Source organism: Chlamydotis macqueenii, chromosome 6 (genome assembly GCF_036417535.1).
Source record: "Chlamydotis macqueenii isolate bChlMac1 chromosome 6, bChlMac1.mat, whole genome shotgun sequence".
Classification (NCBI taxonomy): Eukaryota; Metazoa; Chordata; class Aves; order Otidiformes; family Otididae; genus Chlamydotis; species Chlamydotis macqueenii.
Genome location: NC_141561.1, coordinates 36,973,575 through 36,987,065, shown reverse-complemented (window position 1 = coordinate 36,987,065; position 13,491 = coordinate 36,973,575). Strand labels below are relative to the sequence as shown.

The following is a 13,491-nucleotide window of genomic DNA, read 5'->3' as shown; positions in this document are numbered from 1 at the left end:
AGCCGTGAGCATTTTAGAGGAAAAAGCAATTTGGGAACTAAAGCAAGCCAAAGCTCTACCAGCTCAACATAAGTGAATAAACAGAAGGTGAATTTTAGTAGTTAACATTAAACAATAAATTGTCCCATCCTGCCAACATCATTAATGTCACTTTTCAGCACAGTGACAGCCTGTGGCAAGAGACTCTACGGTGACAATTCCAATTAACATTCCTCATCTTTATCTCACAGGTCACCTGTTAAAATATGCATGTTTACTCCATCTTCTCTCAGAACAAGACTGACTGCAGCGGAGGTAAGTGTTCTTCTAAGTCAAGGAGGTCAGGTGGCCTCAGCTCCACTTTGTACAGTCGTGTGAGTTGTCATTTGATGTGCCTTCCTCTACGGGTTCCGGGCTGAGCCACCTTATGCCCTGCAGACAGACTGCCTCTCCTTCCCTTAGCAGTGAAACGGAACCCAAAGAGCCATCGTCTTCACTTACGGACCTCAGCAAAAACAGCCTCCACCTTCCCCTTCTCACGCCAATATCTAAATTAGCCCAGTGTACTTTCTGCACTGATTAAAGCAGCTCCTTAGAGGCCCAATCCAAAACCCTCTGAAGCTGATAAAAGTTTTTACCACAGAGACCACACAAACCATTGTATCCGAGTGATATGATACCAACCAGGTCTCATATAACATCAAAACCTCTACAGACCTAAAAGCCACATAGACTGGGGAGAAGGAAAAAAAAAAAAAAAAGTGGTCCTAGAACGAAGGAAACTTCAGAGTTTCTTAGATCAAATAACAAAGAAAATGCACGTTTGTTTAATTATCCACATGCCCTTAATGAATGTGTGGGTCAAACAGTACAGCTTTTACACACAGACAAGCCTACAAGCACTGACTGCACACACACAAACAAGTTCACCCCATGCCACGGCAAGGTTAGATGATTCAAGAAAGAGGACAATCAGCAGGAAGGTGAAGCTGCATACTAAAGCGCTAAGATCAGTTGTTAAATCTCAGCTCTCTGAGGGAGTACAGAAAAAAGTAGCATGGAGTTCATTTCCTTGAGTCCAGGAGCATTTCTCTTTTCTGGCCTTCAGTATCAATAACTGGGTCTTTATCAGGACAGGAAACAACTAAGCCCTGGCCCTCTGATAGCTCTGCCTTGACACAATCAAATAGGATTCCCCTTTGAAGTGGCTCTCCTGGCAGTTTCAAGCCACAACACACCCACAGGAGCTCCATATAACATACGCTAACATACACTGTGCAATATACCTTTGGCTCTAACACAAAGTGTTACATACAGTGATTTTTACTCAGTTAAAACGTTCATTTCTAGTGCTTTAAATACCACAGTAAAAGCATTTGCCATTTCTGCTTATACAAGCACTTGCTAGGCTAGTGCCCTCCCGTGCTACAGACTGCAGTGTTTCACTTGCTCCAAAAAACAAGGCACTGTCACTTAGCTCTTTGCACTCACCCCATCAGTGACACGTTCTCACAGCAATGTCGTCAACCTGCAAACCCCCTGGGAGGACTGCAATCCTTTTGCAAGATCTGAGATCTTGGCAAGTGACTGACCTAGTCACTCCGGTTTCAAGCCAATATATGGCATGCAGAGGCTTTAGATACCTAAGCTATATGCATTTATATAGTTATCTACCTCATAGCCTTCAGACACGCAAAGGTTTTGGGGTTCTGCACGCATTTTCTATGTAAGAAAGCTAAGCAACGTGGTCAGGTGTGAAGGCAGGAATTAAATTACTCATCCCAAGTTGCAGAGCAATCAGTGAACAATCTAGGAGAAAACTGCCTTCATGCAAGCAATTTTGTGTTACAGCATCTAGAGGACTCTCAATGTTAAGCACTGTAGAGTCGCCCCATCACATAAGCTACTTAAAGTTTGTGGATTGCTCCTTCATCTCCATCCCTCTCCTCTCCTCCTCCCAGAAATTGCAACTGATACCTGGTAAGCAGGATGAAATCACTGGGGCTTGCAAGGATCACCAGTTGCATGACTGGAGGGTAAAAAGACAAAAACCACACCTGAACACTAAAGCAGGGAAAAACATAAAGGCAAGATGACCTGAGCAATAGGCAGCAAACTGCTGGAACGAACTCCAAGCACCCATTTCTGCAGGCACCCAGGAGATGTGGCAGCAGGCTCCAACAGCAGTACTGTGATCAATGTGCTGCAAGCCCTGGCAGCACCTGTTGTCCTGATCAGTACATTTTATATATACAGTACAACGTGCCAGAGGGTGGGAAAAAAAGTAAAGTCTTTTACCTGAAGGTGTTTATTTTCTTCAGTCAATTTTTTTTTACCCTCAAACTGTTTTACTCAGTGTGCCTAACCATCCACAATTATCCACATTTTCTTTTACAATAGCCTGACTGCTTCATAGTTGCTCCTTAGTTCTGCTTAACTGAGACTGCAGCAGTCCCACAGCTCTTCCTCCTCCCATCCTAAATGCAAACGATGTTTGGGGTGGTTAAGGCAGGAGGAATGAAGGTTCATTTTCCACAAATAGTTACTCACTGCCGCAGAACACCACCAAAGCCACGCTGGTGGCCAGTCTCAACAGGAATTTAAAACAGAAAAGGTTCTTTTTCTTCCCCTCTCTCCTCTGCCACCTTTCTTTTTGCCTGGTTAGTTTGTTTTTTCGAGATACTCTCCCCTGCTTAAGTTTTGCAGATAGGTCTGCCCCTCCAGCAGCCACCTTCCTGCAAGCGACCCCGACACACCATAGCTGTGACCAGGAGCACCAAAAGGAATACTTGCTTGGTCACACTGTTCAGCTTGCTGAGGTGCTGATTACCACCACCACTGACTCAACAGCCCAGGCACAGCACTCCGTAACACCATCTCCCTTAGGTTATGTTAAGAATGGATTCATGCAATGCTTACTGGGATATTTCATATTTGTGGAAGCTCAACAGACATCTACAGGACAAAGACTGGAAACTGAGAGAGAGAGACCAATATGTAACAGCAAAGACCTCACAATTCAATTGTTTCTTAACCCACTCATGCACCAACCACCTCCTAACCTTCACCTCCGGTGAAGGCAGCAAGGTCCTGAAACCGCTGCCACATCTCCAACTGAGTCTGTCAGCGCAAAAAGCTGTACAGGACTTTGCTATAGAGTGAGCTAAGACACCATTCCATTTTTAATTCACAGATGCGCACTGACAAGCAGCAGGCTGTGTTGAGCGCTTAAGGACAATTCAATAGTCCCCTGTCTCTGCAAAACCACGGGGCTCCCTTGCCGCTCCCAGGAGCACAACAGTGGGAGGATGCTTCCAACAGCAACAGTGGGACCCTGAACTTGCACAGGCTTAACCTCTCTCTAAGGGACCTCAAACACCTTCAGAAATCTTCCAGAATATTCCTGCTTTCTTGCACTTACTAAAACTGACAAACTGTCCAAGGGGTGAGAAAGGGAAGAATTTCACTTGGGCACTTCAATGTTCACAGCTCTTTAAAAAAGTCTTCATTGCTGACGCTGGGAACTCCTGGACAGGAGTGATGAACAAAACACGAACTGTGGACCAACATCTATTCCCACTCACGTGCAGTGCTGCAGCCGCTGCACGTAACTGACTTTGGACTTGGTACAGAGATGCAAAGACCTTCAGTCTGCTCAACATTGGCACGCAGACAGCAGAACTAGCCACCGGCTTATGAATCAGTACCATCTCCTGACAGCAGGTAAGCAGACCGACTTGGATACACACCGCTGCAATGAACAGTGTCTACAGTACGTTACACATTTTCCATTACATTTTTATTACTGTTAGCCCACGTTTAAACTCCTTCAAACCTCTCAACTCCTGCTAGTAAAATTTTTAGAGTTCCCTGAAGCATCTTCCGTGTCCAACACTTGTTCTTCTCCAAATCTTGCATTTATTTCCCTCCTAATATATTAAATCATAAAACCTATTTTGGCTTTCAAGGCTTAACGCTCCAGTTCCTGTTCAGATGGCTACTGTCTTCTGTTTAAAGCCAAGCGCCCTATTAAAGTGCAGTGATTAATCAGGCTGATAAATGCTGCAGTCAGGCCCCTACTATCAATCACATTTCTCGCGCAGAAAGGCACTCATGCCAAAAAGGAGGGGCGGGGGGAATGCTCATTTACCACCATTGTAGTAAGATTATTTTCTGTTAAGAAAAGTGGCAGCTCCTTTATCCAGCAATGAATGCGGACTGACCAGCAGTTTAGAGTCCTAGTAAGATCTGGTTAAAGATAATAATAAAGCAAAGTTATCCTGTGTGAAAGAGGACAGATGGCAGCCACACAATAGCCATCAAGTCTATTTAAAAAGATAAGTAGTCTTCCTACGCCCACCTCGGCTCTAGACATGTGCTGATTCAAAGACCGTCTCTCTTTGCGTGGAGCCCTCTAACCTGAAACAGGTGCAGGGGTCACAGTTCTTCCTTCCACGCTCTCATTTACGAATTTGCCCATTCTCTCCATCAAGCACAAAATAAGCAAAGGCCGGGACAGATGCTCCTGCCTAGCAGCGATAAGCTACGCCTCTGTGGCTCGCGAACACCTGCGCTGCACCCCAGGACAAAGTGGCACAGCTTTTGGAAAGGCAGAGGAGCGCAACGTTGGAAACAGGATGGCCAGCCCAGCAAGGCCAGCGTTTCATCGGATTTCTGAGCCTCTGCAGAGACAAGCTGCCACAGATAGCAGAGGGCTGCACAAGTGATGCCCTTTTCACTTCAGGGATGCAGGCCATCCCCGGCAGACCTTCTGTACAGAGAGAGAGAACCAGTGACAGATACAGGGAAAAAGGAATAGAAAACCACCAGTGTCAGCCAGGGCGGCGATGAATTTTGAATGACATGGATTGGTGAAAGATTTAATGCCACTAAGCAGCCAAGGGCCTCGGATCCAAGGCCCATGTCTACTATGGGGAGCATTTTACCAAAAGCAAAAGGTGCTGATGAGCCTGAGAAACCAGGAGCCAGAGACAAGTAGAAAGGCTGGAGGGAAGGCACTAGGGGGACTGGCGAGACAGACTACCACAGCAAGTTTCTGTGAAGTCTGATGGGCCCTTCCCCCCAGACACTGCAAGACTAGGGCTTTTAATAATGTAAGGATTACTTCGATCCATGGGCTTAACCTTCCTACAGCAAACCTGCACAGAGACGCTGTCTTTCTGCTGTGAGCTGGTCCAACAGCCGCAGCCCGGCCAGTCAGCATCTCGGGCATGGCCAGCAGCTACAGGTTCTTGCAGGGCTAAGTGTCCCTGCTTCCCACCTGACCGACGTAAAGACAAAGTCGTGCAGGATGTATGTCTGACTTCTGATGAGCTCTGCAAGCAGCATTGCTGGGAAACAAAAATGCTCTGGGTTCAGTTCTCATAAACACTCACGGCTGTAAATCCTCAAAAGCCTTTTTAAGCTCTGTCATAACATACGACTTTCCCATGACACAGTTTATTATACAACTATTTATTTCCCCTATTTTAAGAGGAAAGGGGGCTTAAGTGCAGGGAAGTGTATTAGCACCATAATACAAATTGAATTCAAAGGTGACAACATGGTTTTGGCAGAATGCATATGAGCAGTTTGGGCCCCTCATTACATTTATTAAACTTTACAAGCTTTCCACAGGTGGAAAGGAGATGCTCACATCTGGGACTGCCCTTCACTACAAGCCTAGCCTAAGGCCTTTCAAGTCAATGGTCAATTCCATAGACGCTAGATGAGGCTCGGTAAGAGTATTTTTTGAACTATTTCATCAGTTTTACTTCAGTAACAGTATTTCAGAACACTTAAATAACCTTTTTGTCTGACAAGATAGAAACAAACATCTTCCCTTTAGAGATACAGAAAGCTTTAAAAAAAAAAAAACAAACCAAACAAACAAAAACAAACAAGGAAAAAAAAAAAAAAAAAACCAAAAAACTGCCCAAATACTGAGCTTTTATAAACTGAGTGAAATTCTGGGTGAGTGAAAGAAGGTACACTTTTTTTTTTTTTAAACTTAAATATTCTTCAGTAAGTTCTTCCGGGAGCTATCCTTGGTTTGTATACTGTTTGAGAGCCACATGGATGGGTTACTTGTACCACAGAGCATTATTTCCATCCCTTCTGTTCTATAATTAACAACGAAAGTGCTCAAGTTTCCTGCTCGTGAGTAATGCACACACTGGTATTTAAAGTTTTTACACATGCTGGCCATTTATACAATTGTTAAACTACTTTTAGTAGTTGTGTAGATCAGTCTTGAATTTACCTTTTTATAATCACTTCCACAAGTGCTCACTGAAAGACATTTTTACTAACGGACACTAAATACAGGAAAGCTAAGAATAAGTGCAGTCATTTAAATACGCAAAGGCATGTGTATTCTGCAGGAAAGATCACTGCAGCAAGCAATTCCGCCCGTGTCTCAGGGCTGTCATTACAAATACTGCTGTTCTTATCATTCATTACACAATACCACCACTAAAAATAATAGCACCGATTCTTATTTTAATGATTATTACGAGCTTGGTTCTATTGCAGCAGTACTTTGTGGCAACTATCCAAGGAAGAGAATTCAATTCTCCTAGGCACTGCACAGCCATTCAAGGAGAAACCAAGCTCCTGCTCAGGGGGACCTCAACAGCAGCTCTGAGTAGAGCGAGCCCACAGCACCAGGCGCTGAGAGCACAAACCTCTGCCAGTCCCAGTGGGTTTTGAAAAGAGACAGAGGCCCCTTTCCTGTATGTATAGGATTATGGGGTGAGGAAGGGGGATCAGAGACGTTTATAGCTCAGATTTCTATCTTCTCTGAGGGCATTCAGCACATTACTGAGCATCCTAATTTGTTGCTTTCACTTCTATCTCATCATGGCTATGAAAAAAAAAATATTATCAGTGCAATCTTGACTCATTCTTTGGCATCTAGCATTCCTTTAGTTCTATCATGTTGCTAAACCCAAGAAAGGATTACTCAACTGTTGTCTTGTCCTTTAGAGATTCAGAGCACACAGTGTAGGAGCTGCACGCTGGCACTAGCAAAGCACGTGTTCCGAGTGAGGAGCTCATCACACAGCACATGCGGTTGCACTTTGTTTCACTTAACACATGCGTGTCTCAGATCTCCTGTAAACTTTAGAAAGTGACAAGTTACTGGACAGCTGATCTCGAGAGCAGCCGAGCGCCTGCGCGGCCGGCCAGGATTACACACCCTGCAGCACCAGGACAAGCAGGACAGCACGCTGACCAACACCACTGCCTGGCAGCACAAGAACACTCCAAGTCGGTGAACAGTGCTCCTTGCTACAGAGCAGAACCAGGTGCTTCTCCCCAGTGCAAAAATGAGACGCCAATTTAGCATCATTTCCTCTGCTTATGTAGTGGACTGGGCTCCCCTGTATGTGCGGTTGGATTTGTCCAGGAACTTTTCAGAGAGATGTGTTGTGATCTGTTTCCACATCTGGAAATCAAACATCTGAAATGGCTGTTTGAGGATGTGCCGCATGCAAGTCCCTAGAACTGCTGTATGTACCTTTCTCTCCCCAAACTCAGGGCTATGGATTGCAGCCTAAGACGAAGTTTTTTGTTATTAAATGCTACAATGCTGAGTAGCACAGTGCTCAGGTCCCTCTGGGCACATGGATGGAAGCAACTTAGGAACCAGTGACACAGGCAACTGGATGATACGGGGAGTTTTATACCGACATTTAAATACACAGCTCTGATCTCTCCCCCACTGCTCTCTATTCCTGTCTCTAGCATCATGAACCTCTCTTCCTCGATGATGAAAAGGCTAAAGAAAGGCACTTTCTTAAACGTGACTCATTTTCTTGTAGCCAATTAAGGCATACATTAGCATTTTTAGGAGCAAATATACACACAAAGTAAAAAAAGGAGAAGATTAACCCAATTTACTAACCACATACACTGAAAAATCACCTTATCGCAAGAACCAGGATGACTCAGAAAGTAAATGTAAATAGCTTCTGTGATTTAGCACTGACTGACACCAAATGTATTAAAATAAATTGCCCATGATTTCTCACAAGCTCCACGCTAAAGCACTGCATAAAATACCAGTGAAAACGCAGCAGTGCATGACTGTCTAGAGGCTTCACTTGGTGGCAAATAATACAATGATTTGTCCCCTGACCAGGACAGGGAAAAGAAGTTAATCTGCATCTCCAGCCTTTCGGGGAATGTTCCAGGTCTGCAAAGCATGAGTCAGCAGCATTGCTGCTATGGAGGTTTTTTCCTAGCGTGATACTAGCAGCACAGTCTCTTTTCCTTTCCCAGCTTCGGTATGCCAGCTTCAGTGTCCATCAGGAAAGAGCCACCTTTTGTATAAAATGGGACAGATGAACTGATTGCCATTTAGTCGTTATCATGTTAAAAGTCATCACAGACCTGTATGATCACAGTATCATTGTATATAGCAAAGAGCTCCACAGGAAGAAAGAGTTAAGCTGATAGATGAAGGTGGGATAAATCAAGTCTTTTACTAAATATATTTTAACCTTTTTATTGGTGCTGCTACTGCAGTAATACCACAACCACCTCTGTTACTGCAGCCAAGATAAAAGCCACCACGCTGAGTCTCATGATCAAATTTTGCACGTATGCCGCTTCCTCTAACGAGGGACCTCAACCATTTTGTAAAGCTGTTGAATACCCCTACTGAGGAATACATTGACAATTCTTTATCTGGTTTACAGACAAAAAAAAAAAAAAAAAAAAAGGAAGAGAAGGAGTACACAAGCTTCCAGAAACTAACCTGGCAGCTTACAGCCCTTCACAGCACTGCAGGCCTGCACCTTATCACTTCTGCCTCCAGTCAAGGCCGTGTGAGCTGAGCTCCAGTTCAACTTCCATCAGATTTCTGTTCCTTTATGGTCATTTTCTTGACAGGTTGCGCAAGGTCCTCCCTAAAGTTACCAACTCAAACTTCTGCTACCTGTCTAACTGCCCCTAACTCTTAATCTTTAAACGCAGCTTGACAGAGAGTGAAGAACAGAAATGTCTCTTCTCCCTCAAAATGGAAAACAAAGCTGAAATGAGTCCTCCTTTCCCTCAAACGAAGAAAGCACTGACAGAACCTCACCGCTCGCTGTCTCAGATCTGCCAGGCAGGCAGGACACACACGCGAAGGCCAGCCAGCACCCTGGAGCAGCTCTAGCGCACGCTGTGTCCTGCCCAGATGACAGCACGGGGTCACAGAGAAACATGGGAACTCTGCCGCAAAGGTAATGGAAAACGTGGTAGGGGAGGAGGGGCACAAAAGATTTAAATCCATGGGAACTCAACTTCCATCAGGTCTGTGATGAGCTGTTAGCTCCAGTCTTACCCACAGAAAACCAGTTTTATGCTGATTAACTTCTCCCCAGCTAATAATTTTCGAGTCCATTGACCAACTTGCTTCTGCACCAAAGCAGGCTGAGAGATAACTGACCTCCTACAAGTCACATGAGAGCAGACATACAAGTAGAAGAGACAGATCCTGCAAGTAACCCCCTTCAGTGTCCCAACGGAAAGGAAGGCCATAGCACAGAACCCTTATTTGCCACTGAAAAATTTGCCTAGGAGAGAGTCTTTGTAATTAGTAAAACATCAGGAAAATCTTCACTGAGAATTCTTCATCAAGCATAAATCAACAGGAAAAACCGTACTATTAATTCCAATGCTCAAAAAAAGACTTGTTTCATGTAATTATAGGACAAGACAATGTTAATAGGGGTGATCTAACCCTAATCCTAATAAACAAGCTGAGGATGTTGAGACCCAGCCTAGAACAGCCACAAAGCAAGCCTCCTCCTTTCCTCCCTCACACGTGCTAAGAGAGGGTCAGCTAACAAGCGGGGTTAAAAACAGATTATGATCTCAGGACAGAGGCAGACACAGGGCCCAAGCTTGCTTCTGGTGCTGCTCCCCGCAAGAGAGCCCTGGGGATGAACTGACACCGCGCATTGCTTCCGAAGGCCTTTGGCGCAGTTGGGCACCATGCCGTTTGTTTAAGTGAAGGTGAGTGCCAAACATCATGTCATTCTGGGTGCATGCCATGGAGTCCACAAATTAATCCAACGCACCTCATTGCCCCTGCACACTCTGGCTTCTGCTGCCTTGTTGTATCAGCTAACAAAATGTTTTTCTTTTGATATTCCAAGCCATCTTACGCTACCTCTGTGGCCACAGGATTTTTAAATCCTGTCAATTTAGAATTCTCTCCTTGCAGAGTAAGTATCCCTTAATTCTACTTCAAGAAAATGATATTGTTTGAAATAATTTCCATTTTGGCAAGCATAACATCTTATTTTCTTCTTTGCAGCCAGAAGGAACGATTTGTAACATGAATCTTCAAAACTCAGATCAAAGGCAGAGGTTAAAATGACCAGTACATCAGAGGTGTAAGAAATGTATGTGTACTGCTTATTTTAAAAAACAACAAAAAATCCAGAGTCTCCTCACCAACTCTGATTTATTAACAAATAGCTGACATCATTTCTTTGTTTTTCATCATCTTTGTTTTCCTGTGCACAGGAGATAAGAGACATTTCCATAGGAGATAAAAACCATTCATCCCAAAGGATCACACTGTCAATAAATTTGACTCGTTATCCACAAATACTGTAAAAACTAGGCAGTTCTACTTGTCTGCTAACAATGCCACCACTTCCATTTGTGAGAAATCCTTCCTTTCCCCTTCTCCAATGCTGCAGCAAAACATGAGATTTTGACATCAAGCCCAGCAAGCAGCATTAGTCCTTGAGACAGAGTTTGCAAAACATTAATGAAATCAGAATGAGACTGCAGTTTGGCTTGTTGCCCTTGGATAATGGAAACGAAATTAAAAGTAGAGGGAAGAGAAGGGACTGACTTTTAGCTAATAACAGATCAAAATGTATTTTTCAAGAACTGAAGCATTTTATACACTATTTACATCAGGTTTTTCTATTTCAGTGAGTCTAGTGATACTTGATACCAGGAGGAAATGGTATTAAAAGCAACTAAGAAAAACTAACAACTAAAGCATTCCTTTGAAGAATTTTATTTAGCCAGGAAAACCGATTAGGTAAGAAGGCTTCTGCCAAAGACAGAAGAAAATACAAGGACCAAGAGAATAGATAGATGTGTAGAAGAGAAAAATTAGGAATAGAATTGTTCATGAGAAAAACACGAGAGAGAGTATCCTGAAAAATTCACTTATGCTTTCCCCCCAGAAGCAGCATTTCTCAATCAGCCCTAGAAATCTATTGCAATGAAACTGATTATTCATCACACGTCAGAGGAATGCATTGCTGCTAGCAGGGCCCCACAGCCTTGCCAACACCCAACACTGACCTTCTGGCTTGTTTTTCCTGCCCGCCTGGGGACCCAGACTGGCCATTTCAGGAGACCAGGCTTTCTCCCAGAGTTATCGTTACTCCTGGTTTACCCAGGCTGGAAACATAACTGCCTTCCCTGAAAAATTTCTCACCTTTTTATTCTGGTTTTCAAAAGGCACCCTGAAACTTCAGAGTAAAGACACATGCAGATTTTGATTGCTGCCCTGCAAACACACACATTCCCTCCAGGTCGAAATGCAGAGCTAAGAAGTAGCTGGACACCTGGGAAGAACAACACATGATAAATTTGGGGTTGGAAGGCATTGGGTGAGAACTGGCACCTGAGAAGTTAATGCGAGATGGATATACCGTTCCCTCTCTCCATCAAGGCAGAGGGAGAAGATTTTCAATCCTGCCTAGATTGCTTTTTTTTTTTTTTTCCCAAGGGCACAGTCCCCACTACAAATCAATGAGATCGGTATTCCATAACCACTTGACACAACTGAAAGTTCAATACAAAAAACATTAAGCAACTTACTTTACTTTGCAGGGCTTTATCTTACTGTTTCCTTCACAGCATCAAGGGGTTAAAGCAACCAAAGCCAAAAGGGATGGGGGGAAACATCTACTTCTCTTGGGAACTAGCAATGATACTGTCAAAAAAATCCAGTCTGTTTGCTTCACTTGATATGCAGAAATAATTTCTGCAGTGCCACTGATATGTCAAAAAGCCATCAGACAGACACTCTTCCAGCACTGCCCCGCCCTGCCAGGCTACTGAAACACTGTGCAAAAAATCCCCGAGCTGAGACACACACGGTTTTTGGCAGCAGTGAACAGGTTAAAAGAAGTTTCCCTCCGCCCTGAAAGCGATACAGTATGAAACCACCACTATGCCTTCTGCTGCGCGCTGTGATAGATTGTACCTGCTCTGAGCAAGCCAGTGAGTTTAACCCTGTTCTTGCTGATGCTGAAATGAATACCGAGACGACCCCATGTCTGATACAACTGGAGGCGGTTTGGCACCCTCGCTGTGCTAAGCCAAGACAATAGAGAAGCTCGCAGGTTTGTATCTCGCCCTTTGGTAGCGGCAGCTGAAAGAACTCGTTAAATAGCTAGGGCATATGCGTACACATCAAAAATAACTTTACAGTGCCTGCCAAAACAATTTGAAAATCTACGCAAACCTGCAGCAAAACAGAGTTTGACAAAATGAAGAACAACTATTGTTTAAATTAAAAAACCCCAACAAACAAAGAACAGCCCACACCCTGTATCGTGTCCGTTCCCACATTCTCAAAACCACATTCAAATACAGAGGTGTCCTACCTTTTCGATCTGTGAAGAAGCAGATTCCAATCTGTGCGTCACGTCCAAGACTGTATACTGCAGAATCTGTTAATATAAGACAAAGGTGGGGGAAAAAAAACCCTGAAAATACTTAATTTTTGCTGAAGAACAGTTTTCAGCTATAAGAAAAGTTTTTTCTTGTTATACAAAGACATAGATGCATAAACATATCCATAGAAGCACATGTGCATGAAGGTGTGTGTGCATATAATATACATTAAGTATGCATCAAATATATCTATAAACAAACCCACGGAAGTTCATTACCTATACATTTTAATTCATCCAGTGTGCATCACTACAGAATTTAATCTACAGCAGGCTAAACCCAAAAAGCTACAGCATAAAGGTATAACTCATTCAAATCTTCAACAAGCAAACAAAGCTGACGTTTTTAAAAGAAAATCATTACCAGCTCATATGCTGCCATACCACAAAAGCCTATCCTTAAATAACTGCTGCATAATCATTCTCCCGGAGCGCCGCTATCCATCGGCTCGCTGCCTATCTCCAGACAGACGCAGTCTGCAAGCCACCAGCTTGTATCTACCATGTGTACGTCAGGAAAAGGAAAACTGCAAATTAGAAGAAGTCCCCGCAGTGGTGAAAAGGAAAAGAGGGTGAGTGGGAGAGGAAGAGGGAGTTCACTGGCCACAGAAATTTCGAGAATGATGACAAACCAGCCGGCTCCGCCATCATCCACTTACAATAGGATGCTGCACCTCGCGGCTGCTGAAGCAGTTTGTCAAGGCGTTGCTGGTATCAAACGCCTGACAGGCATTTTAATTGCATCCAACCAAGCGTGGCTCCAGGACTCGGGCCTTTAATCCTATGAATATCATCAACTGGTTTC

At 43.9% G+C, this 13,491-nt stretch overlaps 1 protein-coding gene across 17 annotated transcripts in view; it reads right to left on the bottom strand.

Moving 5' to 3' along the window:
• The window catches only part of MAP2 (microtubule associated protein 2), a 220,173-nt gene that overhangs the window by 112,766 nt on the left and 93,916 nt on the right, over positions 1-13,491 (bottom strand). For 16 of the 17 annotated variants that reach the window (XM_086750745.1, XM_086750751.1, XM_086750749.1 and 13 more), the window contains exon 3: positions 12,618-12,683. The gene's annotated coding sequence lies outside the window, so the exon portion shown is untranslated. Of the gene's footprint in view, positions 1-12,617; positions 12,684-13,050; positions 13,189-13,491 lie in introns of those variants that run through there. The other variant, XM_086750746.1, reaches the window with a different exon arrangement.